The following is a 13,188-nucleotide window of genomic DNA, read 5'->3' as shown; positions in this document are numbered from 1 at the left end:
GTCAGATAAAAACTAATGCTTCGAACCACTCCTTCAAGTATTGATAACTATATGAAACCAAAATGATTTAAAAAATTTAAGTGTGCTTTTTTAGAAAAAGTTTTGTCCCCTCCCCTTTTTTATAAGTAAAAATAACTTCTAGTCAGTGGCTGTTTTACATTTAGGCAGAGTGACTGATAACATCATAGGAAATTTTATCAGAGTGAAAAGTGCACTAATGCCACTGATTAGTGGAATGCTATTTCACATGCAAATGCAGAAATAACATTTAAAATGTGACTGCTCCTTATGCAGATATTCAACAAAAATTTGGCAGTTCCTTTGTTGGAATGTTTTGAAGTAATATTATTATTTTAATGAGGAAAGACTCATCAAAGTTGACTATGAAAGAAACAGGTAATAAGAATTAGGAAAATATGACTCAATTGGGAAGGTAGATGACAGTGGGTGAAAGTGAATTAAAAAAAAGTATATAACTTAAGCAACAGAAAATTACTAGATAAGTTGGAAAATTACTATCGGTTGCATAAAAGTTACCAATCTTTAACCACAGGGTTAGAAACTGCTATGCTTTTCCTGTGGATTTTATACTGCTTCCTCTACTTCAAAGAAGCAAAATGCAAATATGTGATTTGCTAAGTCAGATTGAATGTCCACTTTAGTTTCTTAGGGTAACATACATGAAGGGTCAGAACAGGAGGCTATGGCTGTCATTCCCAAACTATGCAGAGGTGGCCCGAGTTAGTTTAGATCTTTGAGGAAAGCACAGTGATTCTCAATGTCCACTGAACACCAAGCCAAGTATTAGTTCAAGGTAGTTAACAGTTTTAATATTATAAAAGGCTGTATTCCATTTGATGACATCGTATCTTCGCAAAGCTAGGTGTTTGGCAATTGCTATGACAAAAAGCAAGGACTGCAGGAAAACTGAGGTGGAACAGAAAATGAAGGGGTCATGACCATTCTGATTCCAAGGATTGAGAAGTCGTGCAGTACTCAGCAGGCACATAAACTCCATTGTTAAGTAATTATGATTGAGAATAAAATAAAAATATTACTATTTTTTGCAATTTGTATATTATTTGTGGAAACAACTACAAAGTTGTGCCAACATAAATATGTATTAAAAGTTGTGTGGGCCTGACTACTTCAGAGGAACTATGGTCTGGGGTCAATAAGGGGCCCTTGCAACTAGGAAGTTTGGAAACCTTTGGGCAAAAATCTTATTTTCTGGGTATTTTTTATTGACCTGGAGACATTATCTCTTGTTGTCAGGAAAATGCAAATTATCTTATGTCTGAGCCCAGCACGGTATTGATTAGCCACTGTTTATCTGTTTCCAGTGTGACTCACCTATGCATTTACCAGGAAGCCATCGTCACTGGTTCTGTCAGCTTATATGCAGCACTTTATTTATGTATTCCCCAGCCCCCTCCCTCCTTTCTTGCCCTCTGAGACAGACAGACACACACATGTACAGCTTAGTACGTGAAAATGCTTCCTAGTGCTCGTTGGTACAGACTGCACAATGATACCATATTCTCAACTGTGCTGTGGCATTTTGGGAGTAATCAGATAGTAGATTCAGCTGGATGGGAACTAGGGGTGGGTGAAGATGCCACTTAGTCCCTGGGGACAAAGGAGCACAAGCTGGTAAGAAACTTTGGTTGGATAGCAGGGGGTCTCCCCGTCCCTAGGCACATACCCCCAATTTCACAGCTTTTTCCCCACGACTTCTGCCTACTTCTTCATGGTCTTCTCTATGTCTGCACTGGCCTCTTCCTGTGCTGCTATTGTTTTGCCCCATACCAACCTAAGCACGGAGCTTAGCTCCTCCATGCCACAATGCTTTGGGATTTCTGTCCTTTAACAGCAGCTCCCCATTTCCTCAAGCCCATTCTTAACCATCACCACCAGATGACAAAAATTCTGCCAGGCTTTAAGTCCACTGTGCCAATTATAAGGTCATGGCAAGTTTTCTAGGACGGAGGGCTTTAAGAAATAACCAAGGGCTACGTGCAGTGGCTCATGCATGTAATCCCAGCTACTCAGTAGGGTGAGGCAGGAGGATCTCTTAAGCCTAGGAGTTTGAGACCAGCCTGGGCAACATAGTGAGATCCCATCTCTACAAAATTTTTTAAAAAATTAGCTGGGAGTGGTGGTATGTGCCTGTGGCCCCAGCTAGTCTGGAGGCTGAGGTGGGATGATCACCGGAACCCGGAGTTAGAGGCTGCAGTGAGCCACTGCACTGCAGCCTGGGCAACAAAGAAATCCTGTCTCTCTTAAAAAAAAAAAAAAAAAAGAAAAGAAAAAGAAAAAAAATAGGGCTGAGACTCAGTTTCTCCATCTGTAAAACAGATGGCACTGAACTTGATAGGTAAAACTGATTTTCAAAACATTTGATATTTATAATCTTGTGAATTTAGCTGGGAGTGGAATTAGTAAAAAAGACCTGCTAATGGCATGGAAATTAAGAAATTTTGACATATACATAGAATGGAGCATGAAACACTTTTAATAACAACAACAACAACAACAAAAGGATGACATACCAGAACAAATTAGTCAAAGTCCAAATAGGGCTTACCTCTCACTCCCTAGTTGTACCAAATACCAGCATTTCATAGTCAACACCCCTGAACCATTATCTCTGACCACGTTAGAAGCTGATGGAAGCACTTAAGAAAAATAATGGATTTCCTTTTGCATTGGAAATCCAAATGCCCCCTTTCATTCAACCACTTAATAATCTACCAGTAGTACACCTGCTGATGCACCGTGGTAATACTTGACTATACTGTCCCATTACAAATATTCTACATTTACTCCTGCACTTTGGGGCATGGAGTAGCTTTAAAACTCCTCCTGGGTCAGGCAGAAGGAGCTAGCTACTCTCTGATAAGGTGATTCTGCCTGAATCACAGTAACAAAGGAGGAAAAATCCAGGCCCCACCTTCCTCATCAAAAGGAGTCAGATATAATATCTGGCTACTTTACATACTTGTAACTCCTGGTGCCAATGGCCCTGCCACACTGTTAGGACTCTGGAGCAAGCAGATATCAAAATGCATCAGCGTGAGCCAGGATTGGCCTGGGAGTCCCCAGCCCACCAGATGAACCTGGTCTAAGAGATAAGGAATGTTATGTAGAATTAGCTGTTGTTTTTACAGTAATTTGCTGATTAATTGCAACAGCAAAATGCTAAGAGAAAGGCTGTCTGTTGGTATGCACTTTAGACTCAGTCTTCTGCCTGCAGACTACAAACTGAGTTAGGGAGTTACAGCAGCATCCTCACTGTTCATCAATTTCACTCTTCAAGGAGGTGAGAATAAAAAAAGACAATCATGTTAACAGCTACTACACCAAAGGCTCGCTTTTAATGGTTTTGATCAATTTCACCTTTAGAGAAAACTATTATTTTTTAAGAATCATACATCACCCACATTAGTAAATTCAATTTGTCAAGCATTTTTAAGTGCAGATAATTGCTCTGGCACTTAGAAAATACAAGTAGATACATGGAAGGAGCATGGCCTTTGGACTCACAAGTCTTGGTTTCAAATATTGTGTTCACCAGTTATTATCAGAATAATCTTGGAAAAATTATATAACTTTTCAACTTCAGTTTCCTCAATTTAAAATAGACATAATAATACCTGCCTCAGAGAGTTGTGATGGGGATTAGACGAGATAGTCTATGTTGAGCATCTTGTTCATAGTAGGCACTGTGTATGATTGTGATGATGATGATAAAGTGTCTTGATTATTGATTCATAATATTGAAATGACTCCCACAGGCACAGAAAATATATGCCAAGAGAGGTTGGTGGACTGAAGCAGGGAGAAGGATCTGAAAGATTAAATCTTTTCCCTTGATTTTCAATATGGTGTAACCACACCCGTTGGCTCTGTATTTGGAGGGCCCTGTGTGTCACTGAGCTGTTGCTTGCTCACGGGGCTCACCCCTTGCCTTCTTCTAGCTTACTAAACACTTTGCACAGAGACAGCATTGTTAGCTCTGCAAAGTTCAGCTGCCTTCCTGCAGCTATGAAGATGATTTGGATGATTTCAAACTTAATTTTACCCAGAAAGTAAGCCTTTAAGACTATTATTAGTTCAAATGTGCTTTTAAAAATCAAAATATGTTTGATATTGAGTCAGAGATACCTTGAGAGTTGGGGGCCACCATTAAGTGTTCCCAAAAAGCACAGTACTTAAGCACTTACCTTGATGTGTACATGGTACACTTCAAGGATGTCCCTGGGCCTTAGCAGGCATGCTGCTGACATAAGGAGAATCAAAGGACTTTAAAGTGTTAGTTGAGCATAACATGATCACTTTACTATATCACTTCATTTTCCATACTTAGTAAGTGATTTGTGATAATTAAAAATGAGAAGACTGGCCTTCAGTGGCACCTTCATTTTCCTCTATTTTCAGGGCTTATTGTTAATTAATTGTACTCCAGGTTAGGGGATGAGGAAAGATATCTATTCCCCTTATTCAAGTGGACCTAGACCTCAAGAAGCCAGATTAGTAAACACTAATGCTCTTTAGAAAATATGCTGGACTTTCTGCCTTCTGGGAACATGGTAGGATTGTATTATACTTCTTGGCCCTCTAGTGGTTGGCTGGGGATACGTGACTAGTTCTGGTTAAAGAACTGTGAGCCGGATTTAATTGCCAGGACAAGATCCTACAGGACTTTCTTTTCCTTCAGTCTTCAAGGTGGTTGTTCCATTAGCCTGGATACCAAGTGACTGTGATAAGCAGAGCCTACCCCTAATGGACACGTACATGAAAGAGAAATAGCCTTCGTTTTATTTCAAGGTATTGAGATTTGGGGATTGGTTGTTCATGCATCATAACTAGACTCTACTGACTGATGAGGCACCCAAGGGACGTTTCTTAACTCCTTCCTTGTATCTCTAAATCATCTTCTTAAATCCAACCTGTCTTTATTCCTTCCCCTGCTCCGATTCAGATTTAGAGATGTGGAATTTAGAGCTGAAAGAGAGCACAGAATTTACTTAGTGTTAGTCCCAGATGTAAATTGGATCTACCCAGTGCAATTTTTTTCTTTCCCCTGCAAAAAACAAAGTTAAGACAAACACAACTCCCTGCCTCTCAATACCCTCCAGGCTCCCCAAAGCATGAAGAGGCTCCCTACTTACATAGGTCTTCTCTGCAGGTGGCTGTCTCTGCAGTAGTTTTTTTTTTTTTTTAAGTGTTCATGTTCCTAATAGGGGGTAATTCCCTAACTCCCTTACACCTTGAGGTAGTTCTTTTTCTTTTTGTGAGAACACACCTGCAGAATGAAAGCACTGAAAGGGGAGGTGGAGGAAGCACCAAGCCTACTCAAGGCCAATTGCTGTGCTTGAAATGGGTCGTCCCTCTGCCCGTGGTGGTGATTCAGTGACTCATATCTCTGCCATCTGAGAATTGGAGCAAATAACGGACACTTTCTTTTAGAGTTTCCTTAAATGTCTTTATAGTTTGATAGGAATTTTGTGAGAAAGCCTGAAACTGTGAATTGAAACTATTATATCACTAGAATTCTATCTTGTGTCTGCCTAAGGAGTTTGTAATTCATAGGAAATGTTTACATGAAGTCACACTTAGAATAGTATCATGGGGTGTAGCAGAAAAGACATTGACAAGGAATCAGAGTTCCTTAATATTCTTATCTGTAGAGTGGGAGGATCATCCTTGCTTTGCCTAACAGACAAGGTTGTGGTAGAGATCAGGTGAAATAGTATTTGTAGAAGTTCTTTATAAATGCTACAAAGTTTGCACTTGTTTTTTCTCATTCATCTTGATATCTCCAGACATAGCACAGTGCCTGGCATGTAGTAGTGCTTAATACATGTTTAATAAATGAATAAACTGCTGCTATATGTTCTTGCTTGAGGAGGATATCCAAGTTTTTCCATGATGTTATGAATATTGTAAAAGTGAGGACTCCAAGCTGGTCTCTTATGTGATACATAGACCCTTGTAAGAAACTTTTCTAAGGTTCGGGCAACCTGAGAACTTATTAGAAACTTATTAGAAATATATGTAACTTGTACAGCAGCTGGGATCTCCCTGGCACATGCCCTCAATTTCACAGGTCTCCCCAATACTTCTGCTTACTTCATGGTTTTCTCTATGTCTGCGTTGGCCTCTGACGGTACTGTAACTGTTTTGCCCCGTGCCAACCTAAGTACAAAGCTTAGCTCCTTCTCTATCCCGCAAAAAGTCCACTTCTACTAAATATTTTGTGTGTTTAATAACTTTACTGAATGTTGCACCCTACCCAGCATTTTGCTATCCCACTGCTCTACTCTTTCTTTTTGTTCTTATTTTCTTTCCTTTCTTCCTCTTTTAAATAACTTGAACATTTCTATCTTTTATCCTAAAGAATCCAATTCTGCCCCAAACCAGATCCCTCAAAGTCTCTCCTTTTTCTTGCAGGCATTTGTGAGAATATTTTTTTCCAAACAAATGCAGTTCCTGTTCTTATGCAGATACTTTAATACATAAATAATTATAGTATTCATTAATGTAGACATTAATACAATTTTATCTTATATTATTAGACACAAACAAATTGATATAATTTTTAATTTTTTTTTGACAACTTGCAGTTCATCAACTTTTTAGTACTGCTGGGGATCATTTCTTTTGGTGTATAGAGAGGGAACAAAACTGATTAATGTAATAGTCTATCTTGAATATAAAACAGACGCTGGAAAATGCAGAGATAATACCTGATTTAAAAAAGAATTTCATCATCCTGTATACTGTCATTTAGCACAAGCTTGAGAGTCAGACAGTCCTGGCAGTAAAACACACAGGGCCCACTTATAAGCCACATAACTTGGGAAGGTTGTTTACTCTGAGTCTCAGTTTCCTGATGCATAAAGTAACTTGTTAGAATTAAATAAAATTGAATTACTTATTACATCTAGTGGCTTTTAGTATTTTATCCAGGTTCCTTAGGTCGCTAAAACTTGAAATAGCTCAATATCGAGAGAAAGTGATGCTTTTTAACAATCAATTATTTTTTACTGGTGTTCTGTGAAAGTGTGGTATATGCAAAGCGACTCCAAATGCCAAAGGAGCTGAGAAACCCAAGAACGAGGCCGACAAATCCAGTGTATCAGTATAGGATGAATTATTAGGGGCACTTACAGACAGAAACATGGTCTTGGGCAGCTGCAAGACAGGGAGCTCTCCATACGGCAAACCCCTAGACCCGGTGCTTATATCTGGGAGATAAAGTATGCATGCTCTGGAAGGAATGCTGCCGGCATCACAGGGCACATGCATGAAGGGTTTTTTTGAAGGAAAGGTGAAACTCTTAGTGAATAGGTTTCCTTACATAAAGAGTAATACCTCAACTAGACATTTTGGAGGTATTTCTGGAATTGGGGTTAGTCAGGAGGATTAGCATTTAAAAATAAAGTCACTCTTGTCACCACAACTGGCCAGGAGCACAAAGTGTAGTGATATCCAACAATAAAACTCTTTCTATCAGTTATAATTAAAATCCCTTTCCCAGAATATGTAGCATACACAGATGGACATCTAAGTATGAGAATATGAGTTTTAGACATACACTTATCATCCACAACAGTAGAGAGGCCCATCCTCACAATGGTTTGTGTGGACTTGTAGTGGAAGGAACAACAGCCAATATAAAGAAGTTCTGACTGGTCATGTGATCCTGGGCAGTGCCTTGACTTCTCTGAGCCTCTGTTTTCTTATCTGAGAGCATTCTGTTCCGTCCCTTCCATACCTAAAATGATCCAGTGTTGTAATGATCCTTTGGTTCCAAAGCATAATTCCTATTATTGATTATTAAATTAAATTAAATTTGGCCTAATGCTGCCTTTGTACAGACCAAACTATATCCTAATCTAATATGTAAACAAACTGCAACCTAACTTGAGAGTATGTCTTTGTAACAAGTAACTGACTCTCAGCCAATTATAGCAGCTGGGCTTTCAGCCAGTCATAGGCTGCAAGCTGCTCGGACATGTCCAAATAAGGCAAATGATTAACTGTAACTAATCAGGCTGTTTCTGTTTGTTACTTCCTTTTTCTGTCTACAAATATTGCCTGCCCATGTTGCTGGGTGGAGCTCTTTGAACCTCTATTGGTTTAGGGTGCTTCTTGATTTATGAATTGCTTCTTTGCTCAGATAAACTCTGCTAAATTTAATTTGTCTAAACTTTTTCTATTAACTTAGTGGCATCAGAAGTGAAATCCAAAATAGACTTCCAGCGATCCCCAGGGGGACCAAGTAAAGGTACTCACCAGGCCTTATTGGATTTGAGCTCCGTGGATTTGTGTTTTGAACTCTCCAACTTTATTTGAGCACTTCTTACTGGACTGGGTCCAGGACCAAATTGTATTCAGTAATTAACTGGAATGGATCCAGTTAGAGGCCTTAAGAAGGTACCTTTTGAAAAATGGATTCCTTCAAATTAAGAAGTCTAGGACTCCGCTTTCTGGGACTATAGCTAACTTTATTTACTAAAATTATGGCCCCAAACCTGTATATTTTTGGGAAAATGAATTAAATTCTAGTGGCCACTGTGGGAAAGTTTTAACCTATATAAAATTGTTCACTTGAAATGTGCATTAGAAAAAAAAAGGATTAGCTGGACATAGTGGCACATGCCTGTACTCCCAGCCACTCGGGAGGCTGTGGCAGGAGGATTGCTTAAGCCCAGGGGTTTGAGGTTGCTGTGAGCTAGGCTGATGCCATGGCACTCTAGCCTGGGCAACAGAGTGAGATTCTGTCTCAAAAAACAAAACAAAACAAAACAAAACCCACCAAAGAAAACAAAACAGGAAAGTTGAGGCTGAGGGAAATCTGTGCATACAACAATGTAATGCTCGAGCCCAGCAAATGAACAAAGCCTAAGAGACAGACATACAATTAGGACTCCTCTACAGTTTCTTATTACTGAGAGACTAAAGCTATTAGTAAACATGTTCTGTGCCAAATTGACAAGTTGTGCTATAAGAAAGCTCATGCGTCTATCATAGAAATCATGGTTCATGGATTCGCCAATCTACAGATTGCTAGTGTGACAGTTCACAATTGCTTGCTTCCTAGTGTTCACTGGAAATGAAGTCACTAAGGGTTAAGAATTCTAATTAATATAGGTAACCAAAATTACTCGAATTCATAAGGAAAACAATTCTATTAATATTTGTGAGCATACAAGGAAGGTAATATTTGCTTATGATTAAAAAAAGCTATAAGGTATGAGGATGTATTGTTCTGTTTAAGGGAAAAAGAGTAATTATTGTCCTAAAGTAGATTAACTGGTTGTTGCAAAATGAGAAGACAAAAAGTATGGGACAAAAACTGAAAGGATGAGAAAGCTGTAGAAGATTTGTGGAGGATGAATCTTGTGAAAGGAATTTTATGTGTGATCAGGCTGTAGGATTAGAAGGGACTTAGAAATTTTTCTAGAAATCGAACATTAATATCAAAAGTTCACTAATACAAAACTAGAATTTGGTGTCTCTGTTAAACAATGATGTTTTCTTGTAGTATTGGTCTGCTATGAATAGAAAATTGTGAAAGGTTTTCCTTTACCTTTTAGGTAACTGGCCTAGGAAACAAAGATTCTGTTTTACCAAGATAATTTCCTATGCTTCATTTTGTCTTCATTAGGTTTTTGATTACTTAAGAAAACTGAGTCCCCTCTATTAAAAGAGCTAAAGTTTTTCTACAACTATGTAACTTTCTGTATTTGCCTTTGAAGTTTTAAAGTTATCACTTTAGTTAAATAAATGACTATTATTTCACAGTGACTTATCTTATTTTGATCAAATATTTTAAAACTTTGATGTTTTTGATGAATTTGTACTCAGCATCAAATTGGTTTCACTGATCATCACCTAAGAGCACATTTGGGAATAACATTAATAGGGTGTCAGGTAGATGTGGGGGTGGGAGGGGATGGGTGTTTACATACATAATGAGTGCGATGTGCACTGTCTGGGAAATGGACACACTTGAAGCTCTGACTCAGGGGGGTGGGGGGGCAAGGACAATTATGTAACCTAAAGTTTTGTACCCCCATAATATGCCGAAATAATAAAAAAAAAAAAAAGGAAAAGAAAAGATTTTAATTGAGTATTTTTCTTGACCTCAAATTAAGTTAGAGATTTTCCAGATGGGGACTTGGAACATTTCAAAAGGGTATATATCTCTTTATAAAAAGAGACATAATGAACTACTTGGGCTTATTTGATATATTAAATTATATGGGAAGCATTATTGAATAATAAGTAATGCTAAATCTTCTTTGAGTTATATTTATCTGGATGTGTTATTAATGTGTTTAAGAAATTATATGAAATTAGTAGAAATCTAATAGTCCTGGTATAATGCTATTAGTCATAATTCTAGTTATTACCTTAAAATGTTGTATGCAACAGAAATAACCCAATTTCCTTGTCAATTGCATCATTGTTGTAATGAATCCTTGTCAGATTTTAAACCATGGCCATTTTAGGTCTTGTAATTCACAGACTGTTAGTTGTTTACTCTGGTACTTTCCTGAGCAACTACGAGCTTAAAGTGTTTGATTTTCAAGGAGATTCGTGGAAAGGACTCTGTCAAGTACAGGTCTTAATAACTTCAAGATCATACCAATGGACTAGGTAAGAATTCCACAATTCTAATGAAGAAACTGGTTCAACCCAACATTAACCAGAACAAAAATTAAGTACCAATGAAATGATTTGGCAGATTTTCATGCTAAGTCAGCCAGTACCGAAATTGTTAATATATGCAATTTAAATGAACTCCATAGGATTGATCCAAGTCAAATGATCTATGATAACCTATTTAATAAACTGTGCTATGCACCTGAATTGGAGAAACAAAATTGGTATTTAAGAGGATATAAATCCGATGTTAAGTATGGATTCAAGGAGAGCCTGGACAGCCATCTGGTCCTTTCTGAGTTCTTAAAGCTTCCACTATTAAAAGTTCTGTACTCCATGATAGAAGTCATGGAAGAGAAAAAATAATACAAATTCTGAAAAAGTATTGGAATGCCTGTTCTAGAATTGCCAAAAGGATTATAACCAATGTTTGGTTTCTCAAACCCATAAGTCTGGTAAGACAATAAAAACTTCAGGTGATACATTTCTGGCACCTGCTGGATCATTTGAACACTCCCAGATGGATTTCCTTCAAGTGCCACCTAAAAATGCATGTTTTCTAGTTGTAAGAAGCTTTCCCATGCAGGAAGGGAGATGCTATAACAGTAGCTAAATATTATTAGAAAATGTATTTTCCTTATAGGGCATTCCTGGGTAAATCTTCAGTGATGGAGGTACTCATTTCACTGGATAAGTTGTAAAGCAGTTAAATAAGGTATTCAAATACAATGGCATTAGGCAAAGCTAACTGATTCGATTGGATTGCCTTGATTATGGTACCAGATCCACTTGCATTAGAAAACAGGTTAATCCCTTATGAAATAGTTACTGGAAGGTCTATGCTCTTAATATTAAGGTTGGTGCAAAAGTAATTGCAGTTTTTAACAACATTTGCTGTTGGAATACATTCTTAAATAAATGTGGTTATGTTATACGTCATTTTAATGTGCATTTCTCACTTTATTTTTTTTGCTAATGACTTATTTGCTTTTTATTTTATATTTTAGACTATGGAAATGATGTTAGACAAAAAGCAAATTTGGATGATTTTCTTATTTGAGTTCAAAATGGGTCATAAAGCAGCAGAGACAACTCGCAACATGACCAACACATTTGGCCCAGGAACTGCTAACGAACATACAGTGCAGTGGTGGTTCAAGAAGTTTTGCAAAGGAGATGAGAGCCTTGAAGATGAGGAGTGCAGTGGCAAGCCATGGGAAGTTGACGAAAACCAATTGAGAGCAATCACAGAAGCTGCTCTCTTACAACGACAGGAGAAGTTGCCGAAGAACTCAATGTTGACCATTCTACAGTTGTTCAGCATTGGAAGCAAGTTGGAAAGGTGAAAAATCTTGTTAAGTGGGTGCCTCTGAGCTAACCAAAAATAAAATAAAAAAATTAGCTGTTTTGAAGTGTCTTCTCTTCTTGTACACAACAATGAACCATTTCTCAATTAGATTGCGATGTGTGACGAAAAGTGGATTTTATTCGACAAGACAACTGGTGATGACCGGCTCAGTGGTTGGTCTGAGAAGAAGCTCCAAAGCACTTCCCAAAACCAAACTCACACCAGAAAAAGGTCATGGTCACTGTTTGGTGGTCTGCTGCCGGTCTGATCCACTACAGCTTTCTGAATCCCAGGAAAACCATTAGACCTGAGAAGTATGCTCAGCAAATCGATGAGATGCACCGAAAACTGCAATGCCTGCAGCCAGCATTGGTCACCAGAAGGGGCCCAATTCTCCACAACAACACCTAACCATATACTGCACAACAAACGCTTCAAAAGTTGAATGAATTGGGCCACAAAGTTTTTCCTCATCCGCCATATTCACCTGACCCCTCGCCAACCACTTCGTCAAGCATCTCAACAATTTTTTGCAGGGAGAACGCTTCCACAACCAGCAGGATGCATAAAATGCTCTCCTTGGCAAAAATGTGTTGATTGTAATGGTTCCTATTTTGATTAATAAAGATGTGTTTGATCCTAGTTATAATGATTTACAATTCATTGTCCAAAACTGCAATTACTTTTGCACCAGCCTAATAATAAAATCTTATGTATGTTTCACTCTTATAAATTCTGACATGACTCAATAATTCCATGTATTAATGCATTATGCCAAAACATATTTTTACCAGGTAAGAAAAGCCCTTCATGACCCACTAACTGATGACAACCAAACTTTTTGTGATCTAGAACCCAGAGATTGGGTCTTTTGGAAATGACACTATGGAAAAACTGCCCTTGAACTCTGTTGAAAGGGACCATACCAAGTTTTTCTTTGTGGCAGAACTTCAGGACCTTGAGTCTTGTACCCATCTCTCTCAGTCTCTCAACTCTGAAGGGCCTCTGCAGACTCCTGGGATTGTCCGTCTATTATAGATCTTAAGGTAAAGCTGACCTGGGGCGGTTTTCCCCAGAAGCAGGTGGTATCATAGGCATGGACTGCGTTCCCAAGGTCACAGATCAAAACTTCTCTTATGAAAGCCTTATATTTTTCTGTT

At 38.3% G+C, this 13,188-nt stretch overlaps 1 protein-coding gene across 2 annotated transcripts in view; it reads right to left on the bottom strand.

Annotated features, from left to right (window-relative positions):
- FMO1 (flavin containing dimethylaniline monoxygenase 1) overlaps positions 1 to 3,126 on the bottom strand; it is a 44,486-nt gene extending 41,360 nt beyond the window's left edge. For both annotated transcript variants that reach the window (XM_069478334.1, XM_069478335.1), the window contains exon 1: positions 2,993 to 3,126. The gene's annotated coding sequence lies outside the window, so the exon portion shown is untranslated. The remainder of the gene's footprint in view (positions 1 to 2,992) is intronic.
- Positions 3,127 to 13,188: the final 10,062 nt, after the last annotated feature.

This window comes from Eulemur rufifrons, chromosome 8 (genome assembly GCF_041146395.1).
Source record: "Eulemur rufifrons isolate Redbay chromosome 8, OSU_ERuf_1, whole genome shotgun sequence".
Classification (NCBI taxonomy): domain Eukaryota; kingdom Metazoa; phylum Chordata; class Mammalia; order Primates; family Lemuridae; genus Eulemur; species Eulemur rufifrons.
This window is presented reverse-complemented; position numbering and strand designations above follow the sequence as displayed.